Genomic DNA, 11,231 nt, shown 5'->3' with positions numbered 1-11,231 from the left:
TCTACATTATGTAACTTCTCTAAGTCTGTACATATATATATACATTGTATATCTACATTATGTAACTTCTCTAAGTCTGTACATATATATATATATATACCTTATGTAACTTCTCTAAGTCTGTACATATATATATGTACCTTTTTCCTTGACGTGTGCAACTGTGAGAATTGATAACGTAGTTTACAGTAGATAAGACGTTGAAAATTACAAAGAAATGTCAACAGACGTCCTTACAAACCTGTCTTCAACTCATTATCGACAATTCCTGCAGGGTTTAGAACATAGGTAAAGTCTTTCAGAGTTCGCTACAGTTGTTTTGTGAATGTTGGACAGATTACGTGTTCTTTGTTTGCAACTTCGTACTAATGAACTGTTTTCGAGCACGTTTAATTATAATCAAACTAACATGCCTTTACATTTTGTAGTGTCAATTAACGCTAGTTCTTCCTCTCAAGATCTCGTTTTTAATAGTGTCAATTAACGCTAGTTCTTCCTCTCAAGATCCCGTTTTTAATAGTGTCAATTAACGCTAGTTCTTCCTCTCAAGATCCCGTTTTTAATAGTGTCAATTAACGCTAGTTCTTCCTCTCAAGATCCCGTTTTTAATAGTCTTGAAAACTTACAGATAATCTATATAATTTTCTATACCTTAATTCATACGTATTACTCACAAATTAAAGAAGAACAACATTTTGACCCTAACCATTATTTAACTTGTATAATAGCAGTGATCATAGCAAAATATACATATATATGGGTGTAATATGGAATCTTATTTCGGTAAATTAAAAACTCAAAGTACTATAAAAGTTGATTTCAGTGAAAATGATCATGGCGTCAGAGTTTACAAGTACACAATGATTGCTTTCGTTTCGAAAGAGAGAGTTTCAGACTTTCTCGCCGCTGCCGAGATAAACCGTTGATTCACTTTCTCTGGAATACGTGACGTCATAATTTACAGAAATGAGTTTGTTGTTTTTTTTTCCTTTTTATATAACCCAGGCCGACATAAGTTGGGTTGTGAATAGCGCCGTCTGTCCCATGTTATTTAAATAAAAAAACAACAAACATCATGGACGTTATACAAAGTTCCTTCGTAATAACCCACTATAGCCACCGTACTTTCAAATTACTTATAACGTGGTGTCATCTCGGTAACCGTTTATGTTGTTTTACACAAATATTTATTTATTTAGTTTTCTAGAAATCGAGCTTGAAACATACATAATACATGCTTTTACTTAACTTGCTATATTCTAAAGTATGTGGGTAGGAGGAAGTTTTGTGTTTATGAATCCCGATTAACATTCACTGTAACATTCTATTTTCAAATAGAAATGACGCTGGAAATACAACTTTTCACTTCTTTCTGTGGTTGACCATCTTCAAATAACATTTACTGATCAACAGGATCACCACATCTGACTTATATCTTGACAGAGACATAATTTTAACGACATGGGTCTTGTTCTATTTCTTTTAATGTAATCTGTATACCATGTGTCATGTTATAGTTCTTTGAATGTAATCTGTACACCATGTGTCTTGTTCTAGTTCTTTGAATGTAATCTGTACACCATGTGTCTTGTTCTAGTTCTTTGAATGTAATCTGTATACCATGTGTCATATTATAGTTCTTTTAATGTAATCTGTACACCATGTGTCTTGTTCTAGCACTATGAACGTAATCTGTATACCATGTGTCATGTTCTAGCTCTATGAATGTAATCTGTATACCATGGGTCTTGTTCTAGTTCTCTGAATGTAATATGTATACCATGTGTCTTGTTCTAGCTCTCTGAATGTAATATGTATACCATGTGTCTTGTTCTAGTTCTCTGAATGTAATCTGTATACCATGTGTCTTGTTCTAGCTCTATGAATGTAATCTGTATACCATGTGTCTTGTTCTAGTTCTGTGAACGTAATCTGTATACCATGTGTCTTGTTCTAGCTCTATGAATGTAATCTGTATACCATGTGTCTTGTTCTAGCACTATGAACGTAATCTGTATACCATGTGTCTTGTTCTAGTTCTGTGAATGTAATCTGTATACCATGGGTCTTGTTCTAGTTCTATGAATGTAATCTGTACACCATGGGTCTTGTTCTAGCTCTATGAATGTAATCTGTATACCATGTGTCTTGTTCTAGTTCTCTGAATGTAATCTGTATACCATGTGTCTTGTTCTAGCTCTCTGAATTCTATGAATGTAATCTGTATACCATGTATCATGTTCTAGCTCTATGAATGTAATCTGTATACCATGGGTCTTGTTCTAGCTCTATGAACGTAATCTGTATACCATGTGTCTTGTTCTAGCTCTATGAATGTAATCTGTATACCATGTGTCATGTTCTAGTTCTCTGAATGTAATCTGTACACCATGTGTCATGTTCTAGCTCTATGAATGTAATCTGTATACCATGTGTCATGTTCTAGTTCTCCGGAAGAAACCATTGATATATTATGTTCAAACGAAATATTCTCACCAAGCTTATAATGACCTAGAACATTATCTGTATTTTGTGGGCAGATATACTTTAGCCCTACACATAAAGGTTCACCCCGAACCAATAAATCAAGTTCCAGAAGACTAAATACTCTCATGTCGTATCAAATCTTCTCCGAGAATACTGTCACTCTGAATATTATTTCTGAAAAGGCAGGTTTTTAGGTAACTAACTGCATAGCTGTGAAGTTGAAAAAGTACAGAGGTGTGGGTATGTATATATACTAAATTTACGTCAGGCTGTTTTTCGCACGATGACATCAAGAGACATACAATGATTAATTTAGTTAGGTATCATTTCCTGTCACCGATTTAAATGTTATACAACTCAGCACATCCTGGCGTGGAATTTATAATCTAAAGTAAGAAAATACGCTTCGTATTTCACGTGAAGAAAACTTGGATGTTAAATTTAGCTTCACAGTTAGGCCTTCTTCGCTAAGAAGGACCACAAAGGTATGCGTGTCAGTAGAATCCAGATTAGGCTTACACACTGTTTGTTATATCGTTCTGGTCGTGTTTTCTATCAACTTTCTTTATTTTGAACGGCTTGTTCTTTTGGGACTAATAAATGTAGTTTGAAGATGAAGATTAATGTTTAAAAAAAAATACATTCTGGTAAAGCGGAATAACGTAATCGTTTCTTTACGATAGTTTTAATCTGACACATTAAACATGTTCGTTTTCCACATTCCTGTCGCTGATCAGTGGCCTATAATATTCAGGCACGAATTAAGAAAACACAAACATGGAACATTTCTCATATAACGTACGTGTTTTTTTTCAAAGTTGTATGCGTTTGACTTTCTTCCAACTGTTTCTAACATATCCCTAGTGTTTGGGGAGGAAGCCTTAGCTTTAATGGTGAAAACAAGGAACATGACTAAATAAAAAATTCACCCAAGTCTCTACGAAACAATTTACGAATCTGTGATTATGAGGAAGTACTAGAATAAAACAATTTGCGCGTGCCTGTTACCAGCCGCTCGATTGCTCGCAATGTCACGTGACGTTGTAATCAAAGAAATCCGAGCCTACTGCCAGCCGTTTTCACCGTGGTCGTCTAATACAGAGCCTTATCTGTGTGTAGAATGTCAAGTCTTTTGGCAGATCGATACCAAAGTTTCGAAGACGTTCGCATTGTGTTTTCAACCGTCTTGTAAAGTAATACGGATTTGTATTTAATTTGAACTTCTTTGTTTAATCTTTGCTTCATCCCTGAAAGAAGTACTACCGGAAGTCCACATACACCATTGGAAGAAGCAACCGGGAAGTCCACATACACCCTTTGGAAGAAGCGTCACCGGAAGTCCACATACACTCTTGAAAGAAGCACCACTGGAAGTCCACATACACCCTGAGAGGAACACCACCGGGGGAGTCTACATACACCCTTGGAAGAAGCACCACCGGAAGTCCACATACACCCCGAGAGAAGCACCACCGGGGAGTCCACATACACCTTTGGAAGAAGCACCACCGGAAGTCCACATACACCCTGAGAGAAGTACCACCGGGGAGTCCACATACACCTTGGAAGAAGCACCACCGGAAGTCCACATACACCCTGAGAGAAGCACCATCGGGGAGTCCACATACACCCTTGGAAGAAGCACCACCGGAAGTCCACATACATCCTGAAAGAAGCACCACCGGAAGTTCCCACATCTTTAAGGAACTACTACCGAAAGTCAGTACGTTTCTAAATAAATATTAGTTGGGAGTATAATCCAAACACACTTTATACCTGCGAATATGTATAAGTAATCAGCAAATGTGCCTGAAAAGAGGCCATATGCGATTGGAAGACTCTTAGGGTCAAATCAGAACATTGGTATTGAATCACCTACGTAAGTAAACCTAAAATCAATTTCTTATTTGAAAAGACCATAAAATAAACATGTAACAAAGTTTTCGTAGAATCAAAACCTTATTAACTACTTAACTGCTCTCCAGTGGCTCAATCTTAGGTTTCAGAGCTTATAACACAAAACTTTGGGGTTTAATCCCCGTGGAGGACACGGCGACGAGAGCCAGTTGTGTTATTTTTGTGTTAACACGTGTACCCAATAAATATACTACATTTAGGCTTGTCGTATTTAAGAAAACAAACTTGAATAACTCAAAGAATTTAAAGTAAAAATACTAAAACTAGACAAGTTAATGATACCTTGACGTAGTTTAAAACTACATAAATTAAGTATACTTTGACACAGTTTAAAACTACATAAATTTAAAACTACATAAATTAAGTATAACTTGACACAGTTTAAAACTACCTAAATTAAGTATACCTTGACACAGTTTAAAACTACATAAATTAAGTATAACTGGACACAGTTTAAAACTACATAAATTAAGTATACCTTGACACAGTTTAAAACTACATAAAGTAAGTATACCTTGACACAGTTTAAAAGTACACAAGTTAGAGATACCTTCTGTAACCTAAGTTGCTCATAGTTTCATTAAAAGCCATTACAGAATGGCTTACATTGCGGACAGTAATAATATGTCAATTTTGACGCGAGGATGATTTTATCAGATTATGTTAAGTTAGTTTTTTACTAACTGCTGATGAAAGCGTGTATTCCAATTATCTGGTTTCGGGGAATACTACTCTCAGTAGCCCTGATTTGTCTGGAGCAAAAGGTGCGAAGGAAGGGTTCAATTATTACATTTAACACCGTGACAACACGTGTGTTGCAAGATCTCATTCAATTCAAATCTCATCCCTTTGTCTTTAATGCGCATGCGTGTGACGTATACACGAGCCTAAACGTTCAGTTCGAAAAGAATAACAAAAATTCTATTTTTGTTGTTGTTGTTTGTTTGTTGTTAAGCGCAAACCTACACGATGGACTATCTGTGCTCTACCCTCCGCGGATATCGAAACCCGATTTTTAACATTATAAGTCCTCAAACTTGCCGCTGAGCCACCAGGGGCGGGGGGGGGGAGGTATTCTAACGAAGTATCTAATATTTCCTTCCTTCTACTTGGGTTGATAGATTAGCTCATTTTGTCGTGTTCTTTTAAAAATCAGGAAGAAACTAGGAAGAACAGGGTGGAATTTAGAGGGGGGGATATGATCTACTTTAGCGATATGCACTTTGTGTGACATTTTTTAAATAAAGATCAGTATTTCTTCGCGTATTAAAACCTAAAAATAAAAAAAAATGATTACGTAAAATATTCTGGTACGTAGTGTTTTCGGATAATTTTTTTATTAAATAATTAAATCTATCATTAAAAAATGAATAATGTTACGTTACGATTTCTTATCTGAAAATTGATTTGTAATTAATTGTTTGTAATTAAACACAAAGCTACACAATGGGCTATCTGTGCTCTGCCCACCACGAGTATCGAAACCCGGACTCTAGCGTTGTAAGTCCGCAGACATACCGCTGTGCCACTGGGGGGCATTGTAAGTGTAAAAATTGATAATAATTAAAATACACCTGCTTAATTTGGTTCACACCCTAGTAGTTGTCCAGAAAATTGTTATATATATATATATATAGCATCTAAACCGCTACTATATCTGTCGCCCCCCCCAGTGGCACAGCGGTATCTCTACGGGTTTCGATACCCGTGGTGGGCAGAGTACGGATAACCCATTATGTAAGCTTTCTGCTTAATTACAAACAAACACAAGAATTCCCTACAATAGGCACAAAACCAAATTCTTGGCAAAAATACCTTTCTACGTTTTATCTAATCAACAGACTGGATAATACATAGCTGTCCTCAACCGTATCTCCTGACCGTCGACTTAAAACAGACCACCATATTATATCTGTTGTACATATCGTTATTAATCTATGTGTTTTATTAAACTCGCTTTTCTTTTTTTAGAATACTTTCAAGTAGATTTTTCGGCGCCTGGGTTTTCTCGGGGTACTCCCGTTTGCCACCCCCCCCCCCCCATCAAAATTTAACCTTCGGTCCTGTTATCCCAGCTCTGAAAAGGAACCATTCCGCGAAATTTGAAAAGCTAAGAATTAAAAAAAAAATTAAGCTTCAACATTCAAACCTTCGGGGCTTGTTAGATTTCAAACCAAAATTCCTGCCAGGTTTTTATTTGTTGTTATGTATCCCAACCGGCCTGGTGAGTCCTAGCATTGGTGGACAGGCCGCGTTGGCACTGAATTTAGCAGATTTAACATATTGTGTTATTTCTTACTTTACTTACACTCGGTAGTTCTTTGATTTTACAGCGGATTTACAGTGAGTTTATAATTCATAAATCCCTTCTTTTCTTTGTCCAATTCACATACATCTTCCAATTATGGCCCAGTTGTTTTTCGAACCAGTTTATATATATTTCTGGAACACCGACGATTAAACGGCAACCTTGTGTAAGGAATTTCCATGCAGGAAGGAAGGAACGCTGTTCACACAAAGCAACTGCCTCGTTTCGAACCCGGACCTCTGACAGCAAGTATGAGGCCGGTTTTGCCCTAACACTTTTCGTACACGATTGGTCAACTCAATCGGTTAACTAGTTTGAAATGATCAAAGCGTATAAATGATGGCATCATCCGCCTACGTTACCTTTAGGTTTCTATAAATGTATGATTCTCGTAATTAAACCTACGTTCACTATTACTGTTTATTTATTTTTTTAAATACATAATTCTAAACAAGACGTGTCAAAATAAAACATGCAAGGGTTAATTCGAAATGTTAGTCGTATAACTCAATTCAGTCCACGGGAAGCTCAACGGTATAAATTTGAGCTTATATAACACTAAAATTCGAGTTTCGATTCCTGTGGTCGACAAAATACAGATAGCTGTATAAATATAGATAAAATACAGATAAGTGAGTGTAAATCGCATATCATCTTGCCCCCCCCTTTCCTAGTGGCTGAGGTCTTATAACGCTTAAAAATTGGGTTTCGATAACCGCGGTGGGCAGAGCTCTGATAGCCCAATGTGCAGCTTTACGCTCAACAACAAACTTGTGTGTGTGTGTGAGAGATAGAGAGACTCGCGTTGCCAGTGAACCCACACGATAAACTCAGTCAAGTCTCTAAAATCCTCAATTTTTATTGCTCCTGCAAATAAAAAAAATAAAAAATGGAACGCAAAAGAATCAGAATTATTGCTTGAAATTCTTGAAGTTACAACTTACGACCTTTCACAGATCGATGTTAAGTTTCCTATAAGTAGTAGTTCGAATCTCCAACAGGGTCGGATTGATTATACCAGTTGTAAACAGTCAAGATGATACTGGTTGTTATAACCATACTGTTGGAGAAACGTTTTTTTTCTTTTAGTTTCTGCAAGTGTAGCCGATCAACGGCGACAAATTCAATTACTCTACAAACCTCTTTGAGACCTGATTTAATTAGCTCTGAAAGAGTATAATGAATCTCGAGATAATTTCAAATTACTTTAAAAGATCCTCGAGTAGCGTGCGTCAATGAAAAACCGGCGTGTTTTGACGTAATTGAACGTAACTTAAATTCTTCCAATCAGCGGTCTTCAGTAGAATTTAAGATAAATTATTTATTAAATATTGTCCAGGTGTTCAAAAAAAAAGGATGATTAAACCACGTGTATGCAAGGTTTTCATTGAAATGGGTAAATCAGTGGGTTATTTTCATTCTAACAACCGGGGGAGAAGGGAGCTAACACCCGGATTTTATTGTCGGAAGTCCGTAAACTTATCGCTGACCCAACAGGGGTGCGTGGGGGGGGGGGGTAAGATGCTCGTGAAAGTCAGTATATGCTAGGGAAATGTACTAGGAGGTTTTGGACTCTGGCCAGGAACCCCAATTGCCCCATGGCCTTCTAGAACTTTCTTTGTTGTATATTTTAATGTAGTTCACTCACTCTTTTCTCATTTCAATTACGTTACACAAATAAATAAGAATTCTCGCATGTTAATGATTTTCTTAATATATATCATAACTAATATTAACAATACCATAAGGGACACCGTAGAAATAACAATACCATAAAGCATACCTTATAAATAACAATACCATAAGGCACACCGTAGAAATAACAATACCATAAGGCTTACCGTAGATAACAATACCATAAGGCATACCGTATAGACAACAGTACCATAAGGCATACCGTATAGACAACAATACCATAAGGCATACCGTAGAGATAACACCTGATTCCCGAACATAAATACTGTTTACTTCAGATAAGTAAATATGGTCCAGTGCGAGCGGCTAGCAGGAACCCACATGTGTCTGTTGAGTATCCCCCACGAAGCACACTGGTGGGTCTTAGACGGTTGTTCACCTAGGCCTACACTCATGTTTCACTACGCTCAGGCACCTTAAAAATTTCTCGATTAATTATACAAGTTCATAAACAGCACAGACTGTGTAATGTAAAACAATATACAAATGTTAAAATATTCAGTATGATTACAGCATAGTAAGGAAACAAATTATAAGTCACGAACTTCAACTTTGACCATTGGCCTTCACCTTAAAATAAACAAAGGGGGGTAAAATAGATCAACACCCTGTAAAACATAATCGCTTACCCAACAATAAAATGCAAAACGGGGGACAATAACTGACGTAGTTGCAAAATATAACATCATGGTTTGGTCACTGTGAATTCAAGGCCAAATCACGAGCTGTCTGTGACTCCTTATAAATGCATGGCCAAGCAACGAGCTGTCTGTGACTCCTTCTGAATACATGGCCAAGCCACGAGCTGTCTGTGACTCCTTCTTCTGGATACAAGGCCAAGTCATAAGCTGTCTGTGACTCCTTCTTCAGGATACAGGGCCAAATCACAAGCTGTCTGTGACTCCTTCTTCTGGACACAAGGCCAAGTCATAAGGTGTCTGTGACTCCTTTTTCTGGATACAAGGCCAAGTCATAAGCTGTCTGTGACTCCTTCTTCTGGACACAAGGCCAAGTCATAAGGTGTCTGTGACTCCTTCTTCAGGATACAAGGCAAAATCACGAGCTGTCTGTGACTCCTTCTTCTGGACACAAGACTGATTTCACGAATTATTAAAGACACATCAGTAGTACCAAAGACAATACATCAACCTCATATACAGAATGGACACGTAATTGTAATGAAATGTAACGTTTATTGAAAGTTTAACTTTCTTGTGCAGGACCTCTGCTACCACGGAGGAGAGGGGAATCATAGTTATGCCACTATATGGTTATGTCTGCTTGTACATACTAGAACAAAGTTGTCAACAAATTCCCTGTTTTATCAAAGAGCAATTGTTTAATATAAAGTTTATTATAGTGGTTTTAAGATCTGTTTTATAACCAATACAAAGACCTCAATATATAATTACACGAACAAAAAAAAAACGTTCTTCTGGTCTAAACTTAAAATACACAAACCTATAATATAGCTTTAATTTATCATTATCTACACGTTAGAGGTCTGGTGTGGCCCAGTGATTAGCGTGTCCGGACTGTTACATAAACGCGTGTGGGCATGGGAATGCTATCAAAGAAGACATGAGCAAACAAACTACGTAACAAAATAAGAAATTTCTTCTTCTAACTCCCCGGGGTTTCTTCTTCTCATATATACACACAGACATACGGACAGACACGAAGAAAAATTTTAAATGTTTCCTTTCTTTGTTTGCTACGTTCATAAATTAAAACGCAATCTTTTCATCAAAGAATGAATCTGTTGAAAAAAACGTTACACCAATCAATGACCACAAACTCATGCTCAATGCCTTGTTACTTGCTTCGGGTGAGTCTGTCTCTTCCTGTCATCATATTCAGTCTCCATGACAACCGAATCCAGCCGATTGTTCCTCCTTAATCAGATTAAATTTGGATGAAATAATAGCTTTTTTTGAAAATTAACATATCATGTATATAACGCTGGGAAATATGTAACATTTTTAGGGTAAAACCAAAATCGATATATGTCCGGTCTTTCTCTGTGTATATACACACACACACGCATTGAATTAACTATCTTGTCTTCATCTCCTAAAATATAGCTTCAACGACACTACTGGCGAGATACCTCTAAGGCGGAAAATGGGTTCAGTGCAAGTAATGAGGAAACAAGAATAATAAAATACGTTGAAGGTTTTATAAAAAAAAAATGTTGCTGACGCTAAGAGAGTGTAATGCGACAGCAGTCTTACACTAGGAGAATAGTAATAAAAAATCATACATTGACAAACTTCTACACTGGGAGTAGAGTAATGACAAATCATACCCTGACAAAATTCGACACTGGGAGTAGAGTAATGACAAATCAAACCTTGACAATCTTTTACACTGGGAGTATGGCAATAAAAAATCATACATTGACAAACTTCTACACTGGGAGGAGAGTAATGACAAATCAAACCTTGACAATCTTTTACACTGGGAGTAGAGTAATAACAAATCATACCTTGACATACTATTGTACTGGGAGTATAGTAATAACAAATCATACATTGACATACTGTTGTATTGGGAGTATAGTAATGACAAATCATACCTCGGTATACTGTTGTATTGGGAGTATAGTAATGACAAATCATACCTCGGTATACTGTTGTATTGGGAGTATAGTAATAAAAAATCATACCTCGATATACTGTTGTATTGGGAGTATAGTAATGACAAATCATACCTCGGTATACTGTTGTACTGGGAGTATAGTAATGACAAATCATACCTTGACATACTGTTGTACTGGGAGTATAGTAATGACAAATCATACCTTGACATACTGTTGTACTGG

General features: G+C 36.7%; 1 protein-coding gene across 1 annotated transcript in view; it reads right to left on the bottom strand.

The window, feature by feature from the left end:
- Window positions 1–10,093: 10,093 nt before the first annotated feature.
- The window catches only part of LOC106469396 (SH2B adapter protein 2-like), a 5,416-nt gene continuing 4,278 nt past the window's right edge, over window positions 10,094–11,231 (bottom strand). The window contains exon 2 of the mRNA XM_022397914.1: window positions 10,094–10,302. The gene's annotated coding sequence lies outside the window, so the exon portion shown is untranslated. The remainder of the gene's footprint in view (window positions 10,303–11,231) is intronic.

Source organism: Limulus polyphemus, unplaced genomic scaffold (genome assembly GCF_000517525.1).
Source record: "Limulus polyphemus unplaced genomic scaffold, Limulus_polyphemus-2.1.2 Scaffold3465, whole genome shotgun sequence".
Lineage (NCBI taxonomy): Eukaryota > Metazoa > Arthropoda > Merostomata > Xiphosura > Limulidae > Limulus > Limulus polyphemus.
This window is presented reverse-complemented; position numbering and strand designations above follow the sequence as displayed.